Source organism: Chiloscyllium punctatum, chromosome 16 (genome assembly GCF_047496795.1).
Source record: "Chiloscyllium punctatum isolate Juve2018m chromosome 16, sChiPun1.3, whole genome shotgun sequence".
Taxonomy (NCBI): Eukaryota; Metazoa; Chordata; class Chondrichthyes; order Orectolobiformes; family Hemiscylliidae; genus Chiloscyllium; species Chiloscyllium punctatum.
In genome coordinates, this window is record NC_092754.1 from 94,940,663 (window position 1) to 94,954,948 (window position 14,286).

At 42.6% G+C, this 14,286-nt stretch overlaps 1 non-coding gene across 1 annotated transcript; it reads left to right on the forward strand.

The window, feature by feature from the left end:
- The first annotated feature begins 229 nt into the window (after positions 1 to 229).
- On the forward strand, positions 230 to 303 carry trnan-auu (transfer RNA asparagine (anticodon AUU)). Its single transcript has one exon. It is a non-coding gene; the product is annotated as a tRNA-Asn (tRNA).
- Positions 304 to 14,286: the final 13,983 nt, after the last annotated feature.

The window sequence follows — 14,286 nt, forward strand, 5'->3', positions numbered from 1 at the left end:
TAACCCCGGAAACAGTAATTGACTGTGTTGACATTCCTACTTTCTTTGGTTTAAAATTCAGCGATGATCGTGCTGCCCCCGTATCTACTCGGAAGACTACCTCTTCCCTACAAGGTCCCACCTTCAAGTTTATCAAGAGTTCCTGGTGGCTCCCCGGGCAGGAAACCCTGATGCCGTGATAGTGAGCAGCGGCTATATAGGCATTTGCTCTCGTCAGAGGACATGTGTTGGTCGGTTAGTTCAGCTGGTTAGAGCATGGTGCTATTAGCGCCAAGATCGTGGGTTCAATCCCCACACTGACCATGTGCAGCGCTGGTGAGAGTAGAGCTCACCAATGGGCGCAGCAAAAGCAAAGGCCGATATTGCTGGTGCTCACAACCACGGCGGCGGTGCATTTTCTGCTTATTATCGATCGCACGATAGTCTGAAGGATTTCCTTTCGTTGCAAAGGTTTTCAACCAAAAAAGCATTTACTTTTACAAACACGCATACTCGAGTTAACCATTTGGTCAGATATCTATAATTCAGCACAATGTCCGGACCCATGCAATTTCAATCGCAACGCCAGCAGCTCAGCTGCAGCTTGTCACGTTGACAAATGTCGTCTGGAGAAACGTACCTTCAACGATCGCTCACTGTTCTTCTGGATACTCACAGACCTTTGGAGTCAGGGTTATGTGCTGCTGATAAACTGCTCCGAACCTAATGCCAAATGCATTTGAATTGTAATCTATTAGTGGGGTTCTTTCCGCTCCCGAACGACGCAGTTGCTTTGGTGCCAGCAACAGCTCAGAAGTCAATTGCACGTTTTGCTCAATGACTCATGTTACTTTTGCAATCTTCGTTTGACAGCATATTGAGCAAGTTATCAGGCCTTCCTGCAGCGTTTGTCAGCGACAAGTCAGCTGCTAAAATGATTGCTTCAGACAGCATGCTACATCCTACATTTGAAAATGGAAAAGGTGGAAACGTTTACAGGCTGAACACTCACTCACTATTTCGCCTGGCGCGTCAGAGGCTGGGAGCTGATCTTATGGAGGTTTTTCAATCATGAGGGGAATGAATAGGGTAAATAGACAAGTTTCTTTCGCTCAGGTGGGCCAGTTCAGAACTAGAGGGTATAAATCTGGTGTGGGAGGGTGAGAATTCGAAAGGCAGCGAGGGGCAACGGCTGCACGCAGAGGGTGGTGCGTTTCTGGAATGAGTTGCCAGACGAGCTGGTGATGGATGGTATAATACAATACTTTTAAGGAATCTGGACGTGTACTTGAATAGGAAGGGTTTAGAGAGAAATGGGTCAAGTGCATGCAATCGCGGCTGGATCAGTTGAGGATATCTGTTCGGAATGGACGAGTTCGACCTAAGACTGTGTTTTCAGTGCTGTCCACATCTAATGGCTCTATGATAGTGCAGGTGAAATGATAAAAAAATAAGTAAAAAAAGATGAAGTAAAATTGTCTGAAGTTGTTGAATTCAAACAACTTCAGGTAATTTTATTTCAATTATTTTATTTATCTTTTTTATTTGTGTTTTTTTTCACTGTTCTGTACCTCTTATTTCTTGATTGTCTCTCTTTCTCTCGCTCCCCACTCTCTCAATACCTTTTCCCTCTCCTCTTCCCGCTTTGCTACCCTTCTCCCCTGTTTTCCATTTTGTCTCTGCTTCACCCATCCCTCACATATTTTGTCACATAGCGCTGGCTTCAGCCTGGGTCATTCACGTCTCTTAATCTCCCTTTAATCTCTCCATGCATTGTCATTATCACCTTTGCATCTGGAGCCTTGACTCACCTTCTCTCAGCGTGGTATAAATAGCTCCATAATACTCCCCCTTTGTTTTTATCTTTATCTTTAATCAGTTAGACTGGAAACGTCAGATCTTTTCTCTCCTTGCAGATGGTGCCAGACCTTCTGAGATTTTCAAGCATTTTCTCTTTTGGTTTCAGATTCCAGCATCCGCAGTAATTTGCTTTTACTAATGGCTCTATGATATTGCTGGCGATATGATAACTCCAGTGTCGATGCATGAGAGGTGAGCAAGCGAACGAATTCCCTCTGGAAGTCGTGTGACAAGTATTAACAGAGATCCCGGAAAATAACATGAACGAATCTTTCATTTGAATTGAGGCCTAAACTCTGATTCTCCTCCGAGACTGTGCCAGGTCTGCCTAATACTGCATATATTTCATGTTTTGCATTTGTTGGTGATAACAATTGAGACTGGTTGTTTTGCTGTAGACAACATCCACCAGACCTTTGGAGTCAGGGTTATGTGCTGCTAATAAACTGCTACGAACCTTTTTGCCAAATGCATTTGAATTGTAATCTATCAGGGGGGTTCTTTCTGCTCCCGAACGACGCAGTTGCTTTGGTGTCAGCAAGTTAAGGGCTCAACACGCTCCACTTGTGCCACTCAGCTGACTCTGAAAGATGCAGTGTAAATCGCTATGACAGTATAAACGGGGACAACCATTCCCTTGAGCAGGAGCACACTCAACCTCGTAATTTCTTGCGCCTCTATACCATCATAGAAGGACAGCACGCTCACCGATCGCATCACTGGAGCCAGAGAGTAACTCTGCGCACTCTTTCCCATCCCCATTTCCGGTTGGATATGAGTGGCTTTTCCAATGTTAAGCTAAAATGCTGTTGAAGCATACATTTCAACAATATCCTGTACTGTCCCAGAGTCTTTGATGTTTTGTCGAAATCGATCAATCTCATTTTTCAACATTCTCATTCAAGGGATTTCCACAGCCTCTGAAGACATCCAATTGAAAGATTCAGCTCATTCTCAGTTCCCACATGTCTGTCACTGTTCTTTGAGTACTGATATTGTACATTTGCTGTTCTTCCGAACATTTCCTCTGCTAGTATACTTATTGCTGCTTGCAAGCATCCTGTTCTGTGGTTACTGTGATCGTGTTTTGCATTGTGACCACAGCAACCTCGATTTGAAACCAAATCACGGCACGAAGTGTTCTCTCCGTTGTCCTTTTTGTGACACATGCTCAGAAATCAACTGTTTTACCTTCAAATTCCGCTCCCTCACATCTCTGCGTTTCATAGATCAGGATTCAAACACACCCGTTGTCGGAGTTTTCTCTCCTTCCCACGATCATTAAACTTCCTTTCCATCCCTCCCCCCATTTCTCTGAGGCAATGCACAACCTATCACTCTCTTTCACATTTATACTGTTCTGTCTGTGCTGCTACTGCGGTGGCTGTTGGGTGAACGTGCCCCAACTCCACCATCGGGACCTTCAAACAAGTCGATCCATTTAGATACCACGGTTGTGAAATCAATCCCCATGTAGCAGCTTTTACTGACTTAGGACAATTGGAGCGTCAGGCTCATGGAAAAGACTCAGGGCAGTTTGGGTGAAAAGACATTTTATTGGAAAAGATCAGCTTTTATGGCTTTCTGTGTTGGTCTTGTGATAATCTCACAGGACTGATAGTCCAGAGACCGAGGTAATAGTCTGGGTACTTGGTCTTGAATCCCACCATGCCATGATTGTCAAATTTGGATCCAAAAAATATCTGCAAGGAAGAATCTAATGACTAGGATAGATCCATTGACAATTGTTGAAAAAAAATCTGTTTCATTGATGTTATTTCGGGATGGAATTTGCTCTCCTTACTTGGTCTGGGCTTCATGTGACTTCAGACTCATAGCAATATGGTTGAGTCTCAACTGCCCTCTGGGCAATTCGAAATGGGTAATAAATTCTGCCTAGCCAGAATCGCCCTCATACTAATCCAGAAATTTAAAAACAAGTGCTCATTAGGATCAAGCAACAGCGTTGTGTGCAGTTTTGCAAGTCACATTTTCGCAGAGATGTGATCACTGTGAGAAAATTGCAGGAGATATTTCCCGGGATACTGTTTGAGCTGAAGAGTTTCAGTTGTGAAGAAAGACAGGACAGAGTGGAGTGTTTGTCGCAGTGAAAAGGAGATGTCGACAAGACATGATTGAGTTAGGGTATAGATAGGGTTGACTGAACGAGTTTCCCATTGATGGAGGGATCGATCAGCGGGGGCCAGAGACATAAGGAGAAAGACAGAAAGGTTTGAGAAGATGTGCGAAAAAGCTTTATCAGCCAGTGGTTGGTTGGAATTTGGAATACACTGTCTGCATTTTTCAGAGCGGCAGAAACCTTTATAACATGAATAAATATTCAGATGCGAACTTTTGATCCCAAGACATATAAGGCTGTGGGGTTAGCATTGTGAAATGGGATTCAGTTCATTAGGCAGTTGTTTTTGACAAATGTGGCCACAATTGGTTGAAGGACCTCCTTTGATACTCTTGTCCTCGGTCGTAGAATGGTTAGTGTCCCCGCCTGGCACAGGGATCAATTTTCCGCTCGGGACATTGTATATATTTTAAAACTGTCGCTCCATTCCCAAGTGTGGGTATTGATACCTGTCCATCCATTCTCGATGGGGCATGTCACAGGAAGGACAGTGCTGCCTGAATCAAGGTGGAGAAGCTGAAAAAGTGTTGCTGGAAAAGCGCAGCAGGTCAGGCAGCATCCAAGGAACAGGAGAATCGCCGTTTCAGGTATAAGCCCTTCTTCAGGAATCCTGATTCCTGAAGACGGGCTTATGTCCGAAACATCGATTCTCCTGTTCCTTCCGATGCTGCCTGACCTGCTGCGCTTTTCCAGCAACACATTTTCAGCTCTGATCTCCAGCATCTGCAGTCCTCACTTTCTCCTTAAAGGTGGGGAAGGACTGCAACTCTAAGGGAGGCAGAGTGTCATTGAACGGCCAAACACGTGACTTCTGCAAACTTCACCTTGTGAATGTGTTGGAATGAAAAGCATTTGACAGACTTGTTCCAGATTGAAGTGTTTACTAGAAGCAGGAATCTGAGGAAGAAACAACATAACCGCATTCAAATATGAGTGCAGAAACATTTCCCGCAGCACGAATGAAATTGTAAAGGACAGAGTAGTGTTTCGATACATTGAATTTGGGTTCATTTGCTTTGATGAGGTTGTTACCAGGATATAAAACCATTAAAAATGATACAGCATTTGCTCAATATGATGGAACATTGTCTCAGTAATTCGCATTGCTGTTCAGAGGGTGGGTTAGGTTGATTGGCAAAGTTAAATTGCCCTCTCGTGTCCAGGGAATGAAATAAGTAAATTAGGTGAATTAGCCATGGGTAACGTGGGGATAAGGTCAGAAGTCACAGGGCGTCAGGTTATACTCAAACAGGTTTAGTTGAAATCATATGGGGGAGGGATTCCCCTTCTTCAGGTGAAATATAAGGAAATAGGGAGTGGAGCAAGGTCTGGGTGAGATGCTCTTCAGAGAGTCGACACCGGCTCGATTGACTGAAATGCTATTTCTACACTGCAGGATTCCGTGATTCTATGAATTGATAATGATGGTATTTACTGGGGTGTAAAGCCTTTAGAGAAGATGCTGATGGGGTTGAACTGAGGATGAGATTTTATTCACTTGTCTTCTGGGAAAATTGAGAACAGTTATCCCTGAACCAAGGAAAACTTAATGGGTTTTTTTCAGGTTATGAAATGTTTGAACAGACTACATAGGTGGAAAATTCCCTCTTTCAAGTAAGTAAACATCTAGATGTCAGGCATTCAATAGCTTTGATAAAACCTTGGAAGGGCAAAGAAATGATGAGAACAGAATCGCTGTCACTCCAATAATCTGTTTTTCAAAATATTTGGAAAGGCAAATTTGGTGACATAAAAGAAATAAATTTTACAAGGAGAGAGACAGCGTGTGGCTAGGTAAAGGTGCAGAGGTGGGGTGTAGTCGGTCGGAAGTTGCGGGAAACAATGTCTAAGTCGGTTGACTTTCAATGCAAAGAAATTTCTTTAATGTGTGCAACTGAATAAGATTCGCTTCCAAAACTCTGCATTTTGAAAAACTTGGCATAATATTCCACCTAAAGCATTGTAAATGGAACTGAGTGGATTTTTATTTATTATGAAGGGAAGATATTACATACCGAATAGGAAGCGACCAGTTGCTTGGAGATCGACTTCCTGCTTTCATCACATGCGTTAAGGATGTGAGAACAAACACCATGATGTTTGGTCCATTTAATACTCAGTGAAATCTGCCAAAGCAACGAGCAACAAAACTGGTGGGTTTTCTTTTCCACTTTAACTCTCTGTTTTTCTAAGGAGTATTTTTCTTAAGCTGAAATTAAGTCAGAGCAAATTTGAATACAACATTAATCGTTCCAGTGAGATATATCTAATTCACTTCTGATTCTTACAATGAACATTGTGAGATTTCAGCAAAGTTAAAATGAAAGGAACAAATCAGCATTTCTTGCGATTTAATCCAATTCAGGTTCAGCCTTATGAGGAAGGCCATTGAGCAACAACATCGCCTTTATTGCCCTCTCCATGGCTGTTTCTTCACGTGAGTGAAAAAGTGACTGAAGAAATTATGAGTCAAGTGTAGGTGTAAATATGATGGAAAATTCTTGTCCTGTTTCATTCTGATTCAGTTCTGACTCAGAATATATTACCGACAGCTATTCATTCTGACCAGCATGGCTATTTATTGGAATTTGGTGTAATCATAATTCTACTGAAAGCAGAAACACAATTGTGTGGATTCGATTCCGCTCTGGAACTTTCTCATCCATTACTTTCACTACATGTAACCTGATGAGGTCACATGTCACCCCACAACAAAATGTGCAGAGGAGATTGTGAGATTACGTTGCTGGGTTATTATACCGCTGTGCTCCACATTCACGGGTTCGAGTCACACTATGGTTGCTAACTTTACACACCGCTCAAGTAGTTTTCCTTTGCACCTCACACTCTGGTATACACTGGATCGAGAATCTTGCCCTTCACTGCACGGAAGATTCACAAATAATCGACACCACATTAAAGTCGAAAAGAAGAGTGAGAGCAGTCATTCTATTCAATTGTAGATGAAATTGGTGTAATGAGAAGGAACACATTTTTCTTTCCACCCTACATTCCATCTTGTCTTTCTATGAATTTACATCGAAAGAAAGAGAAAAAATTAACAAGAGATAGGGAGCACAAGTTTATCCAGTGTGGTTGTTCATGAGTATTTCAACCTAACACTTCACACAAAGATCTGATCAGTATTTCAAACAGTCACTCGGAATTGGAACCGCAGAAAACTTCTCCAATGAAACAAACATTTCATTCTTTCACAAATTTCTGCTGTGTGTGAATCATACAAGGATCCATTATCAAGAGTGATCACTGACTTGCCAACTGTATAAGATCTAGCAACTTCCTTCAGCAATCACAGCTTCTGTACACAGCCACCTGTGCTGGGGCCCAGTGTCATTTGTTGCCCTCAGGTCACAGCACGTTTCTTCTTCCTGAGTTTATGAGGCTTGTTCCTGATCTGTCTGATCTGTTTAATGAACCTTTTCTGTCACTTCATCCCATCCCCTCTCAATTCTGAACTTATGAATAAAATGAGGCGTTAGACGAAATGTTAAATCAAGTGGAAGTATGCTATTCAGCCCAAGGAGTCTTCTCAACCATTCAATGAACTCATGGATGATCTGATTTGGAGATGCTGGTGTTAGACTGGGGTGTACAATGTTCCAAATCACACAACACCAGGTTATAGTCCAACAGGTTTAATTTAAAGCGCACTAGCTTTCAGAGTGATGCTCCTTCATCAAGTGATAGTCACTCCGAAAGCTAGTGTGCTTCCAATTCAACATGTTGGACTATAACCTGGTGTTGTGGTTTTTTACCATAGTTGATCTGATAATCTTGAATTCCTTTCTGCTCACTTCGCTCGACAAAGTTTCATCATCTTTCTGATTAACTATCTGGCACATTTTGAAAATACCCACCCACACAGTCTCAACAGCGGTTACTGGAAAATGTCACAGATTCTTTGACCCCTGAGCAAAGAAATTTCTCCTCATTTCTGAATTTAATGGGCAATATCTAATTCTGAGATTATGTCCTCTGGTGCTCTCCTCAGAGCATAGGGCAAGCCACCTGCCCGTATATAACCTGTCAAGGTCCCACGAATATTGAACGTTTATAATTGTTATTATGTGATTATAAAGTTCCCCCCCTCCTCCTTTGTTTCAAGGAGAATATACCCAGCCGAAACAATCATTTCACGAAGTTCTACTGTATACTGCAGCAACAAGTCAGTAAGTCTGCGCTGTCCCTTACAGCGTCCTTACATATTATTACGACAGGTGGAGAAATTTCGGCGAGGAAACAGGTTGATATTTCAGGCGCTGACGTGAATTGAAACTTGAAATCAGAAAGCGATTTGAATTGGATTGACCCACAGGACCAAATACAGCGATGATAACTCTGACAAATGAGAATCTAATCATATTCGATTGACATTCAATGGCTTCAATGTAACTGAATTCCTCCGTGTAATCGTCCTGAGAGCTAGTATTTAGGAAAAATGGAACATGACCGCCCATATAAAGAAGTTGACGACAAAAACTTGTCCGTGGGTCGACTTTGTTTGAATATTAACTCAACTCTTGTCTCCGTGAAGCCTACATCGTCCGCAACGCACAAATTAGATGCTTAACAGAATTCTTTCCATTTGCCTAGGTGCGTGCAGCTTCAATTACACTGAAGGAACTGGGCACCCTCCACGACAATACAGTCACTTAAATGTATATTGTTGAACACCTGAATATTTATTCCCTTAACTGCTAAGGCACAATTTCAGCAGAGTGCACCACATAGAAGATTCACTGATGAAGTCATCCAGGCATTGTTAAAAGAACCTTCAAAGCTCGAAAATTGTACTGACTATAAGGACAAGGTTGAAGATGTACTGAACCTTCACCATTTGCAAATTACCCTCTAAAGTACATACCAGCATGACTTGGAGAGGAATTAGTGGTAAATTCATTGAGTGGTAAAGTAGTTTGATGGGCAAAGATTTATACTGCAGCCCTCTATCTTTCATCTTTCAATGTTTAAAAATGTAGATTATTGCATGGACCAGATTGTGCTCATTCCTTTAGTTGTTTCCTAAACTGGCGGTTGCTAAAGATCGAATATCATTCTCAGTCTGTCGTCAACAATAGAAAATATCCAACAACCTCTCGAACAATTAATCTCCCTGTCCAACATTCTTCAGGGATCTGTGAATGTCCACTCCAAGATCTCTTTGTTCCTGTACACCACTCAGAATCCTCACTGTTATTGTTACAACACCCCAAATTCACGACACTCATTGGTCTGGATTCAATTCCATTCGCCATTTTTCTTTTCCACCTGATGGATACATCCCTGCGGTCCCTGACATTATTCATCATAGTCAACTACACGACTATGTAACGTTATTAAACTTCTCAATCATCACTCCTAATAAAAAAGTTTGAATTATTGATCTACATCAGGAAACAGTGGTACTTCACTGGGAACAAGCATCCAAACATGGCGACTTGTTGCATGGCATGAAGAACTGCCATGTTCCAATCTCCAAGGGTTGCTAGCCCAGTACCTCGCCACGACATTTGCAGAAGACACAAAGATTGGTGGAGTAGCCAGAAAACATAGGGGACTGTCAAATAACGAAGGAGAATATAGATAGACAGAAGAGTTAAGTGGAGAAGTGGCAAATGGAGTTCCGTCCAAGCAAATGTGAGGTGATGATTTGGGGAAGTTTAATTTCAGAGCCAAGTATACAGTAAATGAAGAGCATTGGGTAAGTTTGATGAGAAGAGAGATCTGGGAGTTAAGGTCCTTTGTACACTGAAGGTGACTGCACAGGTGGATAGAGTGGTCCAGCAGGCATATGGCATGCTTGCCTTCACCGATTAGGACCTTGAGTATAAGAGCAGGCAAGTCCTGCTAAAATTGTACAAGAGTTTGTTTCGGCCACGTTTAGAATACTCTATACAGTTCTGGTCGCCAAATTACCAAACTTATGTGGACGTTTAGGAGAAAATGCGGAGAAGGTTTACGCAGATGTTGCCTGGTATGGAAGATGCAAGCTCTGAAGAGAGGTTGAGTGGGTTACTTCTGCTTTCATTAGAAAAGACGAGATTCAGGAGACCTGATTGAGGTCTACAATATCATGAAGGGTACAGAGAGAGTGGATAGAGATGAGCTTTTTCCCAAGATGAGGGATTCAATAATGAGAGGTCAGGCGTTCAATGAGAGAGGTGAAACTTTTAACGGAGATAGACATGGAAAGTATTTTACACAGAGGGTGGTAGGTGCTGGAATGTGTTGCCAGCAGAGGTAGTAGAGGCAGGCATGGTAGATTATTTAAAGATGCGCCTGGACAGATGCGTGAGTAAGTGAGAAGCAGAGGGATACGGATGCTTAGAAATTGGGCGACATGTTTAGATGGTTGTTTTGGACCGGCTCAGGCTTGGCCGTCCAAAGGGCCTGTTCCTGTGCTGCACATTCTCTATATTCGTTGTTCTTCCTTGTTCACTACACTACCAACTGTGGGTTACAGGTTAAGTAGTGTTACTTCTGCAATCATAATTACTTATGCAAGGTAAATGAACACACACCAGTGTGTAATTGTTTCAACCAAGAGCTGGGTCAACAAGAATGAAACCTATATGAAAAAAATATATAATTATTTTCATATTAGCTAAAATGTGCATACAAGAATGAAAGGTGTCTGCAAACAATGGTAGATGGTACAGACAAATAAATAACGTGCTGTGAGGATGTAGGTTAAGCCAGATATGCCTGTACAAGCAGTAGTTATAAGCATTTGTTTCCCATTTCTGCAAAAACAAAAACCCAACCCCAATTAAAAGGTCGTAAGGTTCATTATGTTTGGGGAAAGGGAGGAAATGCCACAAGTGTGGGAAATAGATCGCAGTGAAGGAGGATATACCTAACAGTTGACCACAGCCAGGATGTCGTGAAAAGGCCAAGTAATACCTGCACTTTGTTGTGCACAAGGCCGGATACGGCAAGAGACAAACAATAGTAATGGGCACCGGGTTTGGAGTAATGAATCCTATGTACTTGCTAAACTCTGCGAGTCTATTTCAGGCACCAAGCTTGCAATCCTATAATAAACATACTGATTGCTTCAGATCTTTACTCGCACTGAAATTTTGATCGTCCAGGTTATTCTTCCATCGCCGGGGGGAGTGGCTGGCCCTGGACACTGGGAAGATGCCTCCCATTCACAATTGAGAAGTGGTTTCTTGTCCCAGTTTTGTCCTCTCCCTTGGGCGACTGGTATGAATCCCACAACAGAGACATCTGAATCAGACAGTGAAAGAAGTTCGATAAAAAATATGGAAAAAAGGGGCCAGGCAACTCTTTGCACAGACCAACGTCAGAAAACTGACTTTTAAGTATTAACTTGGTGACTGGGAAAAGGGGTATTTAATCGCTGAGGGACTGGTGAGGGCCCCGAGAAATAGGGGGTAGGCAGAATAAGTCGAACTGTCACAGAGTAAAGGAAGAAAAAGTCCCTGGTAACATTCCTCCTGAAAGTCCGTTGGGGAGGATGTTGAGGGAATGGACAAGTAACACTTGTGAAAGGGAAAAAGATAAAAAGATAATGATTAAATACTGTTGTTTAGTATGGACCAAAGAACCAATCATTCATCCAGCTGTCTTCCGGCCAAAGTATGATTCGGATGGGGATTGGGCATGTCAGTATTTAGGTATGTATGTCAATGAAAAACAACCTTTTAGTCAAGAAGAGGTGGACTATGTGTCCTGTTGGAAGGGTAGTTTGGGAATGATGGTAGTAAATACAAAGGATTCCCCCTCTGCCCCACCTAGTCCCTGGGATCGTTTTGCCTGATGGCACTCCCACCCTCCGTACCATAAAATCATATTGGGTGAAAAAGGGGGAGGAGGAGAGACAGACAGACAGATAGGGACAGGGAACGTATGACCCACAAGAGGAGAACGAAGAGGCGGTGGACGGGGATGTTGTTATTCCCGACCATCAATGCGCAACAAAAGGAAGGGAAGATAAAGTAGACGTAGAGGACGCCTCTGGAGTATCTAAACAAAAGCCTAAGGGGGAAAAACAAAAACAAAAAAAGGGGAAGAACAGAAAGAGTTATCCCCTTCGGGAGGTACCAATACGGGACAAAGAGATTGGGTTTGTAAGTGGCCCTTCACCAGTGGGGAGGTCAGAACATTTAAAAAGGAGATGAAGGTCCTGGTTGAGGATCCGGTCGGGCTATCTGAACAAATTGATCAATTCTTGGGGCCCAGTCTGTATATGTGGACTGAGTTAATGTCTATTTTGAATGTACTATTTACTGGGGAAGAAAGGGGATTTATACCAGGAGCAGCCATTAAAATATGGGATAGGGACCTTCCCATTGGGGATGAGGATACTGGACAGGGAGAGACGGAGTTTCCCCTCAGTGACACCCAGTGGGAAAATCAAAACCCGGAGCATAGAGAAGAAATAATGGAATTGAAAGACCTGATTCTAAAAGGAATAAGAGAGGCAGTTCCGAAGTCGCAAAATTTTAATAAAGCCTTTGAAGTTAGACAGGAGAAAGATGAGACACCCTCAGCTTTCTTGCAAAGATGAAGAGATTCAATGCGGAAATACTCAGGAATGAATCCTGAGGACCCAGTGGCACAAGGTCTTTTGAAATTACATTTTGTGACAAAAGCATGGCCAGACACAGAGAAAGATACTGAAGATAGAAGGGAGGAATGAAACACAATTAGATGAATTGTTAAGAGAGGCACAGAAAGTGTTTGCAAAGAGAGAGGATGAAAGACAAAAACAGAAGGCCAAAATGATGGTAGCTACAGTTGATGAGGTAGTTAAGAAAAGAATAGAACCAATAGTGAGAAACTGGAGCGGTAGGTAGCAGCATGTAGGACAGAGAGGGAGAGGGAGAGGACAATGGGGAGCATTTGATAGAGGGTTTGGACGACAGGGGCAGAGATGGAAGTCTCCACAGGCAGGATGCTGTTATTGCAGAAACTCAGGTGTTTTAAGCGGGAAAGTCCTGATCGAAACAGGGAAGAAAGGGCAATTCCTCTTATGCATTTTGCCGAAGAATAGAGGTGTCAGGGGTTCCTGCCCTCGGGGGCCCACCAGGAACCCTTGATAAACCTGAAGGTGGGACCCTGTAGGGAAGAGGTAATCTTCCTCGTAGATCCGGGGGCAGCACGGTCATCGCTGAATTTCAAACCAAAGAAAGTAGGAATGTTGACACAGTCAATTACTGCTTCGGGGGTAAAAGGGGAAGGATTTACTGTTCCAGTATTTGAACCTATGATGATAGAACGTCCGAAGGATAGAGTCACAGGGGAACTGTTGTATATCCCTGATATAGGAAGTAACTTATTAGGGAGAGATTTAATTATACTCTTTGGATTGGAGATTGGCATTCAGGAAAAAGAATTAGTTGTAAGATTGACCATGTTGACTGAGGATGTGGAGAGATAGATAGACCCTATTGAATGGGCTAGAGAAGGGAATCGTGGAAAACTACAAATCCGTCCCCTAGAAATAAGTTTAAAAAGGAAAGGGCACCTTGTTTATTAGCGACAATCTCACCATTTCCATAGAAGGTAAACGAGGACTGCAGCCAGTAATTAAGGTGCTAGAGATGGACTGTTGGAGACATGTATGTCTCCTTATAATATCCTAATTCTACCAGTGCGTAAATCCGATGGAACCTATCGATTGGCGCAGGATTTGAGAATATTGAATCGAATAGAACAGGTCAGGCACCCAATGGTGCCAAATCCCTATCCGTTATTAAGTTAGATCCCTCATGACCACAAATGGTTTAATGTGACAGAATTAAATGATGTCTCTTGGGATTGTCCCTTAGTGGAGGAAAGTTGGAAATTTTTTGCCTTTGAATAGGAAGATCCCAAGACAGGATGGAGACAGCAATACCGGTGGACCGTGCTCCCCCAGGGGTTTATGGAATCCCCGAATTTATTTGGACAGATGTTAGAACAAATATGGAGAAATTTAGTAACCCCAAGGGAACTGCTGCAATATGTAGACGACCTCTTCGTAACAGGAAAGCGAAGTGAAAGAGTAGTAGAAGCCACTAAGAAAGTATTGAATTTCCTGGGACAGCAGGGACTGCGAGTATCTAAAAGCAAAATACAATATGTGGAGCGAGAATTGAAATGCTTGGGACATTTAGTTAGTGAGGAAAAGCGGAAGACCATCCGGAACGGATAGAGGCAATAGTGGGAATTCCGCTGCCCAGGAATAAACGGGAATTAGGTACTTTTGGGGGTTTAATGGGATATTGCAGATTGTGGATTGATTCATATGCTCAAAAGACAAATAAATTATATCT